Source organism: Miniopterus natalensis, chromosome 10 (assembly GCF_054644295.1).
Source record: "Miniopterus natalensis isolate mMinNat1 chromosome 10, mMinNat1.hap1, whole genome shotgun sequence".
Lineage (NCBI taxonomy): Eukaryota > Metazoa > Chordata > Mammalia > Chiroptera > Miniopteridae > Miniopterus > Miniopterus natalensis.
The window spans coordinates 74,849,510-74,860,988 of record NC_142090.1 but is presented as its reverse complement, the minus strand read 5'-3'; the positions used below and the strand labels follow the sequence as shown (position 1 = coordinate 74,860,988).

The following is an 11,479-nucleotide window of genomic DNA, read 5'->3' as shown; positions in this document are numbered from 1 at the left end:
TTGACTTGGCCGTGGGTCCCTCCCCACAAGCAGCCCGGCAGGGTCTGCTCTGGGCTTTGTGGTCCCCCAGAGCCATTTGTTAGGCAGGATGCGAGGTGTGGGGCGCGCACTTCCCAGCCTGGCTTATCTGCTTTGGGGCAGGGCCTTCCTGGCTTGTGGGTTCATGACTTGGCACAATTACAGTGACCACAGTGGAGCCACCAGCTTTGCCTAGGAGCTACCCAGGCCAGGAGCTTGAGAAGAGGCAGCGTGGGGCTTTGGTTTACATTTCCAAGGCCGGGGATGAAGGGGTCAGCCCCCCCACTTCCTGCCTGGTTCTCTCTAGTAAAAGGGCCATCTCTTTATTCTTTCAGTCCCTCCATTACTTCAGGAACTGAAAACTGAAATGAAATGCTTTTCCCTCTCTCATACCTGACTCATTCTCTGTTGCAAATGGCAGTTCTAGGGACAGTCATCCAGTTGCTTTTTTCCACCGGTGTGGGTGAGCTGCTGGTGGGTTCCCTGGCAGCCGTTCCCCCTTCTTCTGTCCCATGTCTGGACTTTCCTCTGAGGAGTCACTGCTTCTCTTCTCTCAGCCCCTGGGCTTTGGTAAGACAACCCCTGCCCTGCTCCAGGCTCAGCGGGAGAGCATGTGGCTCAGCGGGAGAGCATTTAGCTCAGCCCACACCAATCCGTCACCCTCCGCTGACCACAGGTTGGTTCGGGACTAGACACGGGTCCACTGAGGTGTCCTTTGCCAGGACTCCTCAGACATCATTTTGAGTTGGTTGCCATCAAGGGAAGAAAAAAGGAAAGTTTTTATCCATATCTACACACTTCCTGGAACACCACTGGGCACCCCTGGAGTTACAGGTACCCCATTTTAGAAGCATAGTCCACAGATAAATCCCCAACTCTTGTGTATTCACACAAAGATCTTCGCAGTTTAATATACACCCAACTGTTCAGCCCTATCTCTCACCGCACTGAGTTTCTTGCCGCTTCTGGGAAAACCATGCTCCTCTGTGCCTCTGGATCTTCGTACAAACTGCTCCCCTTGCCTAGAATGCATTTCCCCTTCTACGCCTTGAAAATTCTACCTATGTGTCTATCTAGACCCACATCATATGCTTCCTCTTCAAGGAGCTTGTTAACTTCCCAGAGTTTTAGCTGATTTCTCCTGTTAGAAGACACATCTTAACCTGTGCTCATCTGATTCTCTCTTCCTCCCTGGACTCTGAGTAGCCCCAAGTACCTCTGTATGTCCAGAAGCTAATGTAGGGCCTGAATAAAGGCTTACTGGAAGGGTGGGTGGATGGATGGATGGATGGATGGATGGATGGATGGATGGATGGATGGATGGAAGGACTGATGGGTAGATTGATGGATGGGTGGGTGGGTGGGAGGATGGATGGATGGATGGATGGATGGATGGATGGGTGGATGGATGGATGGATGGATGGGTAGATGGGTGGGTGAATGGATGGGTGGATGGAAGGCTTGATGGGTGGGTGGATGGATAGATGGATGGATGGGTAGATGATGGGTGGATGGGTGGATGGGTGGATGGGTGGGTGGGTGGATGGATGGGTGGGTGGATGGATGGATGGATGGATGGGAAAAGCATCTCATGCATCTGCGGCAGCATCCTGGGCCAGCTGGCATCGCTTTCACGTTGCAGCAATGGTAAATAACACATAATCTGGTTTCTACATGGGCATAATTCTATTTATTAATTGCCAACTTTATAACAATTCATTTCACTGTCCAAGACCGTTAAACTCTTGAATGCTTAATGAGAAAATGAAGGCCCACTGCCCTTTTTCTTAGTCTGCTTGCTTCCTGCCAGCTGTCAGGGAGGAGCCAATCTTAGGGTTCTGGCAGAAACTGACCAGCTGCCCACCAACCCCATCTCCTTTCCTTCTGGGTCACACAGCTAGATTACATTTCCCAGCCTCCCTTGAAGTTAGGTGTGGCCATGTGACAGAATTCTAGCCAGTGGAACCTGGACAAAGTGATTCATACCTTTTCCGAGTCTGGCCCATGAAAACCACCTATGTGAGATCCTGTGTTCCCTTCCCTAACTACTGGCTGGAAGTTAAATGCTCTGAGGTCACTGGGGATAACAGAGATTTAAGATGGAGGGAGCCTGGGTCCTTAAATCACCATGTGGACAGCCACTGCCAAATTTCCAAATTGATCAAGGTTTAAATGAGAATTATCACATTATACTCTTAAACTCAGTGATGTGCTGGAACTAGCTTATTCTGGTTTGTAAAGCCAATTATTAAATTTTGATTAATTTTGCAAGTCAATTGTTAAATCCAGTCATTACGAAAAGTTAAATTTTAAAAACTAACAATTAAATGCATTATAATTTTAAAAGGTAATAATATTCAAAACTCCTCTTGACCTAATAATTTTACCATATTTAACTGTTATGTACTGCTAATGAGGTTATTTTTGTGAAAATACTGTGTAATCAAAGTGTTACAAATGTCTCTTCCCATCTCTGCATTCAGTGATGTCGCATTGTGGCTTGCAATCAGCCACTGTGTCAGTATTTACACCATGGAAATTGGCAAACAATATAAACCAGTATTCCCCTCACCCCCACTGGAAAAGATTGACTAATGACCAGTATACTCTTCTAAGGTTTATCTCTTATAGCAGCAAATACTTCCCTAACACATTGACTTGCTACTTTAGGAAAAAAGCATTACAGAGTACATGCACATTGGCTAAATGCAGCTCAGTATGAAGGAAGAGAGCCAGAAAGCCCTCAGCAGCAGCCCAGAGCCCTGGCAAATGAAGCCTCACGTGGCGCTCCACGTGCCCGAGCAGAACATGACATTGTGTGCTTGCGATCCTTGCTAATCTTCAGGTCATGAAATTATTGGGATGGAGGTGCAGCAGTTGTCATTGCCCACTTTCAAGTCTATTGGGTGCAAATAGGAGGGAATGGGAGTGTGGGCACTGAGTTTCAATCCACAGCTCTTGCTAGAGAACACAAAAGTGGGAACACACTTTGTTCCTGCCCAGATTCTTTGGGGAAGGGGATTTTTCCCTGTTTTAACTCTCAGCAAATGCATATATTTTGGCACCAGTGTCTGGAGTGGACGTTGGCAGTGCAGAGAAGCCAAGAGGGTGGGAAGTCCTTGGCCAAGGCAGGCCCTGGGCTGCAGGTGTGAGGACAGCAGGCTTTTGGGCCAGAGCCCGATCCACAGCGCTTGAATTCACCAGGTTTGCACATGGCAAAATGATCGAAATAATTATCCTTTGTGGAAGCCGTAATATTTCACATGGAGGAAGGCAGTCAGATCCTGGGGCAGCTCGGTCTTCCTCTACAGGATATAAACTGCTGAAGTAGACCCCAGAGTGCAGGGCCATTTGTGAGAGACATCACACAATTTGCAGGACGTTTCCGTGCAGACACTGGATGAACTAATTCTGCTAATAGAGTATTTGATTTAATGGCACATTAAAGGGGAGCGGGGAGCGCTGCGCGCATCCTTCAGCTCAGCGGCTGATGGGCGAGTGAGCGGCGCAGGAGCAGACACGGGTCATTTTGCAGGTTGCGCTTTGGTTCAGGAGCTTGGAGCAAAAATCATCAGTTCACGCAGTTCTTTTGCACTGAAGTGATGACGACTGGTTGGAATGACTGACCCACAGGATGACAATGAGTTTCTTTCCCTTTTTGCTAAAAAGAGGAGTTTCTAGATCATGCCAGAGTGGACTAAAATAGAAACAGCAGCTCTATAGTGCGCAGTCACATTGCCTTTTGGAATCATTTGTTTCCAGTCTTATGCTCTTTGGTTCCTCTTATCATTTTTGAGTGCCAGGCTCTTTAAATGTTGCCCATGTATTTATACATATTTTGTCATGTGGTTCTATGAGGAACATGCTATTGTCACCCTACGTTACAGATGAATTAAGAGAGGTTTACAGAGAGGTTAAATAAATTTCTCAAGGTCACATGGCTTGTTGGGGCCAGAGCTTGGATTAAAATCCAAATTTCTCTGACCCCAGAGGCTGGGTTCTTGACCCTACAAAGTACTATCCTTTTAGCTGAAAAGTGGGGGATAGCAGGACTCACCACACATTATCACCCCAAAAAGCTCAAGCCAGAAGTGATTTGTTTAGAGACAAACAAACCATGTGTGTGTGTGTGTGGTACAGTGATTCAACCCTAACTGCATAATAGAATCACCCAGAAATTCTGATTTATTTGGTCAGTGGTAGGCTAGGTAGGTTGAGAAGTTCTGACCTCACTGAGGCTTGCTAACTGACTGACTGCACGGGGCAGTGGATGAATGAATGAATGCATGAATGAATGAATGAACACACTCGGGGAACAGAGCGTTAGACTCTGGCAGGCCCCCGCCAGCCCTGGAGACTTATGACTCGCTCTGCCCTGAAGTACTTAGAATTTGTCTAATACGACTTATTGGCCATGCACCAGTTCATGGGACTGAGAATTCAGACCCAGTATGTTCATTGACCCCTTGGGAGCTGACTTCAAGAACACTCATGAACTTCTGCTTGTCCCAATATACAAAGTGGGAACGATGAATCCTCCCACAGAAGGAACCTGAAAAATGCTTTCTGGAGTTGGATGGCAGATGCTGTGAAATTACAATTCTGACTCAAAAGATTCCCCCTTCCTTCGTGATCAGCTCAGGCAAGAGCCCATCTCAAGTTCTCTGCCAACTAAGAATGCCAGAACCCCTGGCCGTTAGAAGGTGTAACAGCACTCAAGCCCAGCAACCGCAGGTAACACCTCCGGGTGCTAGAGAGAGGGCTGTCATCCGACCGGGGCTACACCTCTGACAGGGGCTTCCTGTAAGCCCATCCCCGAGGTCACAGTGGAGCCGACCTCACCATCACAGCCCAGCCTGGGAGGCTAGCTCATGGAATGGGCCGGCCTCGCTCCATCGTTGCCAAGAACCAAAAGGCACCGACAGAGCCCCCTTGCTAACCCTGCTCCCCTTTGTCCTCAATCTAGGGAGAGAAAAGCCAGGAGTCCTGGAGAGTTCAGCTCGCAGAGCCCAGTCTCACCCGCTATAAAACGGTTGACGACCTCCTGCATTTGCAGAACCGCAGATGCATGCTCTGCCTTCCAGCACCAGGCAGGAGAAATGAGACAAACAAGCTCAGAAAATAAATCTGACTCTCCCGGCTCCAGATAGCCAGCCGACAAGTGTTCGTCCATCTGCCGCGAGCATTCACACTGTGAATTCGCTGATTTGATAATACCCTCGCATAATTGATTGAGGAGGAGGCTGGCTCCTTGACTTGCCTCTGTGTCTGTTGCCTGATATCTCCCCAGCACTGCTCTCCCCGCTTTATGTGTGATGAAGGAGAAGCCAAAGATTGGCCTGGCACTTTCTCATGGGGTGACACCCAGGCTATTGGCTTTCCTGAGACAGTCAACTTCTTGAGCTCTTGAAAGGCAGGAACTGTTCGTTGAGTGCCTCTCCCCACTGAAATATTTTCTTTATCTTCACAATACCGCATGAATTCTTTCCACCCTGGCTGTCCGACTGTATTTACAGGCAACAAAAACTAGCTAGAGGGCTGTTGCTGTACCTGAAGTCTGTCCCTAGGAAAACAGGCACAGCAGCAACCCTGGAATGACCTAGAACAATGCTGACTGCAGGATTGCTGTCTGAGATATTAGCTTGGGAATAATACTGATCTTTCTTCTCACGGCAACCACAACAAGCCCACCCGACTCTGCGGTTGTGGCATTCGGATGTCACCACCATTTCATTAAATGCAATCAGAACAGCTGTGAGGATGGCTGTTTTATTTCATCGCACAAAGTCATCATAACATACTTTACAAAGCAGCTCTCACGGCAACCACAATAACCCATCCACCTCTCTGCGGTTGTGGCATTCGGATGTCACCACCATTTCATTAAATGTGACCAGAACAGCTGTGAGGATGGCTGTTTTATTTTGTCATACAAAGTCATCAGAACTTACTTTACAAGGCAGCTAGCAGCTAGCAAGCGGAAGGACGAGAGTGACTGGGGGCAGAGCGCGGCCCGTGGAGCTGGGAAGCAGCTAGGGGCCCGTGGCTCACTGAAAATGCCCCAGAGCGTGTGATCGTACGGTTATTTGCAATCGACTATTAGGCAAAGATATACCCTAGGACAAGCTGAGCTTAGCGTCTAATAAACAGACACCTGGACGCTAAGATTCAATTCAGCCTAAGATCGATCACCACGCCTAGAGACAGAAGCTCAGGCAATATAGCATTTCCAGGTCCCCTCTCCTACCTGCGACACTCACTGCCAGCCCTGAAGCAGCGTAAACCCCACTGAGACGTGGTTTGTAATCTTGGAGGCACGCCAACTTCTTCAGAGGCTGGATTTGCATTTTGCCCATGCTGCTTGTCAGCTGTGTCACTGGGAAAGCGCCTTACCCTCTCTACCTCAGTTTACTCATCTATAAAATGGGCTTCGTGGGGGCAGCTGATCTTGTCAGTGCTCTGCCCTTACCTTGAACCCTACCTCTTTCAACTGCAGTATTTGCCTCAAAGCTTTTTCTGGTGGTCAGAGCCCACTGTGCCCGCTCACCCGGCAGGATGGATGCACCAGAGAATTAATGCTCCACAGGAGAGGCTCTCAACCAGTGAAGACGGGGGCTGCTGTGTAAGTTGGTGCTGGTATATAAATACCTCGACGCCTGACCCTTGAGTGGAACAGCTCTAAAGCACAGGTTCTCTATCAACCCCCAGACTGCTACAGCAAGATCAATCTCCAGTTGACCACAGCATGACTTGCTTACCAACAAACCCTCTGTTAGCTGCCTCCTTTCTTTGTCTCACTTCCCCACTCACCTTCTGAGGTTTCCTGAAATCATCTCCCCCATAATTTCAGAGAGTGCCTTTTTCTCACTGGTCTCTCCAGAGAGAACGCCTGTTCTAATTGGTCTCCCCCGTGGTCAGAGACACCCTGCAAATCGACGCAAGATTCTCCAGTTCCCACATACTTGGTCTCTCTGCATAGAGACCAAGACCCAGCAATGCTCCTTCCCAAAGTGGGGTAGCTTTCTGCATTCACATTGTTTAACACTGGAAATATCCTAGGATTACCTTTTGAAAACCCCATTATTAGGGCAGTGATTTAAGTTGCACAGTGCTACTTCCTTTCTGAAACGGGCACATTCAGTCCCACATCCTACTTCTACAGTGCAGCAGATCAATACTACACTCTGGCAGCATCCCCTCTCACAGGACAGGGGGGCAAATTTCTTTATGGCAAATCCCATGTTATTCTTGACTCCCAGTATATAATTGGGAATCTTTCCACAGAGGGGGAAAAAAAATCCATGAATCCCTTTTCTCTCTTAACCTTGCAGTGTCTTATGAGAATTCAGGCATTCAAAAAATGAGCAACTATACGCCAAGGGTCTAGGTTTCTCGGTGATGGCACTAGTTGAGAATCAGCAGTTATTAGTGGGAAAGTTGAAGTCTAGAGCTTGTTAGCACATTTTGTTGGAGCACAGGTGTTAATGAAAGTATTTGCACGTATCTCTCATCAAGGTGAAATGAAACTAGGTAGAAGAGTCAGGTCAAGTTCATCCTCTGGGGGGAAACGATTCAGAGCACATCCTCTCTTAACAGTGAGACAGTCACATAAGAATAACAGCCAATACTGTTACTGATCCTCATTATCTGAACTCCAGCTTTTGGGTCAGGGCACCTACACAGAGCAGTACTCGTAGGCCTGGGCGCCTGGGGACCATGTACATCTACGTGGTGTGGTCATGGCACTTTGCATTTCCTAGATAGCAGCACCAGTGTCACCTGCCCCTAGAGAGCTGACTCCTCTCTGAGGGTCTATAATCCACGAGACGCCTGGTAATTCTGATGTGTGTCTCAGGGAAACACTTGTTTCAGTTCTTCCCCCTTTTAATCAGTTCAAAGTCAAACCCGTTTCAGTGCTGATGGGCCACCACCACCCTCAGGGAGTACTCATGATCTGTTTTCCGCTCATTTAAGGGATTTCGGAAAGCCTGGTAGACAGTATCTTATTGAGCCAATGAGGCCCATAGAAAGCTTAAGGGATGTTGACAAACCTGCTCTCGGCTTTCATAGAATTTTTTCCTCTGGTGTCCTGGACAGGCCCTTAACTTGTTAATGGAAAGGGCTGCTTCAGAAAATTGTACTCTTTATGGTAGCAATTCAGTCTCACATCTGAGTTCTTGATAGTTAAGTATTTAATGTAAAAGTATATTTTGATATAAAGTCTATAGAAACCCACTCCCTCTGTTATGTGGATACTCTCGCCAAGCAGAGACCTTGGGGCTGGCTGCCTCATGACTGTTTCGCTTTCTCATTCAATCCATTTTCACTGAAAAGGAGACATAAGCAGTGAAGCCAATATAGTTTTATTGGATCCAATGCACTGCCACTAAAACAAATATATGTACACTCAGGCCAATACACTTTTATTAAAACAAATAGAATTTAATTCAAACCAGCATTCAATACATTTTCTCAAAGCAATGAAATTAAGCTCTACCAGTACTTGTGCTCAATATGTTTTCCCAATCAGATCCATTTGAACAAAGTGAAATATATTTATCATAGATAACACATTTTTATTAAAAACAAATTCACTGAAACCAAGTTTTGCTCTGAACTGATAGATAGAAATTCTAACCAATTGTACAATTGGATCATAGAAACGGATGTATTTTTACTTTTAACAAAAAGCATTTCTATTTAGGTCCACTTTAGAGCACACTAATGAATAATAAAAGCTGCTCCAACAATGCCTTTAATGGAGTACTTTCTCAAAAGTATGTCGTTTGGGGTTGAAGTACAATCTAGAAAAGAAAGCCACTTAGGGAAAAAGAACAGTGCTGGGGATAGGGTTACTATAAATTCAGACCCGTAATGATGACACACTCAGGTTTACCTATGTGTACTCGGAGGAAAATTGCTGGATGTGTGGGAATGCAAAAGACGTGCTTGGGGCTACTTTGCAGTTGTGTACCACACCACATTGTCCAGAAAAGTCCTTCTGGATAGGCACTCAGACATAGGTTCTCATCTACGGAGGTTCACTAGGGCTTATCTGCACAGGAGAACTTGATGGAGTGGGAGGTCGTGTATCTGCGTGGCTCTTTGGAGGGCGTTTCCATCTTGGTGCCTAGGTCACAAACCATCTTCACATCTCCCAGAGAAGCAGGGAGAGGGAGGACCCACAACATACAAACAAAAGTATCCAAATGCACTGCACCTCTATGCACGTCCATGGTGCTGGTGCTCCTGACTCGAGGCAGGGCCTCAGTTAGAGAAGCACATCTAGAGAAATTGGAGCCCAGCCCCTCAGGGCACATTAGGGCTTTCCTTTAATCCAAGGTTTTAGAACCAGGTCCTGTCAGCCTCTGAAGAGACCCCCAAGCTCTGTCTTATCTGCTTCCACCCTACCTCAAGGCTACAAGTCATAGCAGCGGAAACAAAGAATTCTGTCATCACTAAGCAACCGAGGAAACCATCTCTAAACCAAGACTGTGGGTTCCCAGTACCATTTCCTCCTTCCTACGTGGTAAAGTGCAAGAAGTACAAATTGTGTCCACAAGTCATGGGGCAAATAATTCATTGACCTCTGGGGCACCCTGGCCTTGAATGGACTAGACCCACCCTCAGAAACACAGCTAGTCACGAGGGATACCTTAAGTGAAGTTAGCACAAGATGTTCACCACAGAATTATATACAAAAGTGAAATGTTGGAAACCCCAAATCTGACACTCAGGGGGGTTGGTTAAATATATTATAATAACATCTTCCTGGTGTATTCTATAGTATTAATATCAGCACATTATCATAAGCATTCAAAGTGATATTGTAGAGAGATTTATTGAATGAGAAATGTCCATGGTATATTATTAAATAAAAAAATGTTCAATAACACATGATGCATATTAATTTCTCATCTTTTTAAAATAGACATTCATGTCTATGCATAGACAGAAAGATAACATGACACCAAATGTTAATAGGGTTAAATGACTGGTGAGGTTATCAATTTCTCTCTTTTAAAAAATCTGTATTTTACAAATTTTCTACAGTGAGTATGTATTACATTTGATATAAGAAAAATTATTTAAAAAGTGATTATTCTTAAAAGATGGTGTTAAGTCCAATCTAAAAGGTAGTGACCAAATACTGGGTCTGCCTCTGTCACCTGAATCTGCCATCCTTTCAGAAAGGGGTAGCATTCCACCTCACATTCTTTGTCTTTTTGCAAGACTCTATTTGAAGACTTGGTCAACTGGTCACCCAACATGCACTTATACAAGAATGTAGGTAATGAATGTCCCTTTGAGTCTGTTCCAGAAGCAGTGGCTCAGCAAAAAGAGATGTGCACGCTTTATTTTGTTGTATGATATGAACTGTGTCTCCCCAGATTGTCCTTTGTGCCTAAGCTCAAGCCATGCTCAGCTGTCTAACGATCTCCTCTCAGATGTCTGGTAACATCTAATGCTTCTACTCCTTTTCAGTAATTTAAGTTCTACTTTCTTCCCCTATCATTCCGTGTGTTTTTTTTTTTTTTATTGTACTTACTTATAAAAGAGATCTAGATTTATTTTCTAAACAGATTTGAATTTTTAAAAACTCCATAGAATGCTTGCTTTGGCAGCACATATACTAAAATGGAAACAAAATAGAGAAGATTAGCACGGCTCCTGAGCAAGGATAACACACTAATTTGTGAAGAATTCCATATTTTTTCATGGTTGCCAGAGGGGAGGGGTGAAAAAGGTGAAGGGGAATAAAAGGTACAAACTTCTGGTTTTAAAATAAATAAGCCACAGGGATATAATGTACAGCATAGGGAATATAGTTAAAAATATCATAATATCTTTGTACAGTGACAGATGGTTACTGGACTTATCAGGAGCACATCGTAAGGTATATAAACGTAGAATCCCTATGTTATATACCTGAAACTTATATATGTCAGCTCTACTTCTACCTATAGAAGCAAATCCTAAACTAATATAAATATTTGACCATGATTACATGAAGAAAGTTCCTGCTGCCTTCTCGGGGACGTGGTGTGTCCACAGAGCCCCAGCTATACTGGGTGGGTAACACCTGAGGAGGAACCTGGGGAGAACTGAGGCCTGGGAGTGATCTCCTTCCCTCTGCTCAGGTACAAGATCCTCGGTCCTGGGCTTGGCCCTGGTAGGGGCAGGTCAGTTTCCCCGGCTGGAGGAGAGCTAGGGCACCCCCTGTGGCCTGGAGGTATTGGGCAGCCAGCCCAGGAATGGAAGGCGTCCTCTCTCCCTCTTGGGGCCCTCTGTGTGCCCTTTGGAGAGGATTTGCTTTCCTGGGCTTCTTCATGCCTATGGCTCCCAGCCATGGGCTCAGCCCCTGCAATCTCATTGTGCCCTTACGTGGAGTTTTCCTGTGCCCTACTGTGAGGAGGAGACTGGGGATGGGAGGGAACCAAAGAGAGGGGTGGTTTGGTGG

General features: G+C 46.0%; 1 non-coding gene across 1 annotated transcript; it reads left to right on the top strand.

Annotated features, from left to right (window-relative positions):
- Window positions 1-10,627: 10,627 nt before the first annotated feature.
- On the top strand, window positions 10,628-10,734 carry LOC148092298 (U6 spliceosomal RNA). The gene has a single exon (XR_015715240.1). It is a non-coding gene; the product is annotated as a U6 spliceosomal RNA (small nuclear RNA).
- The last annotated feature ends 745 nt before the right edge of the window (window positions 10,735-11,479 follow it).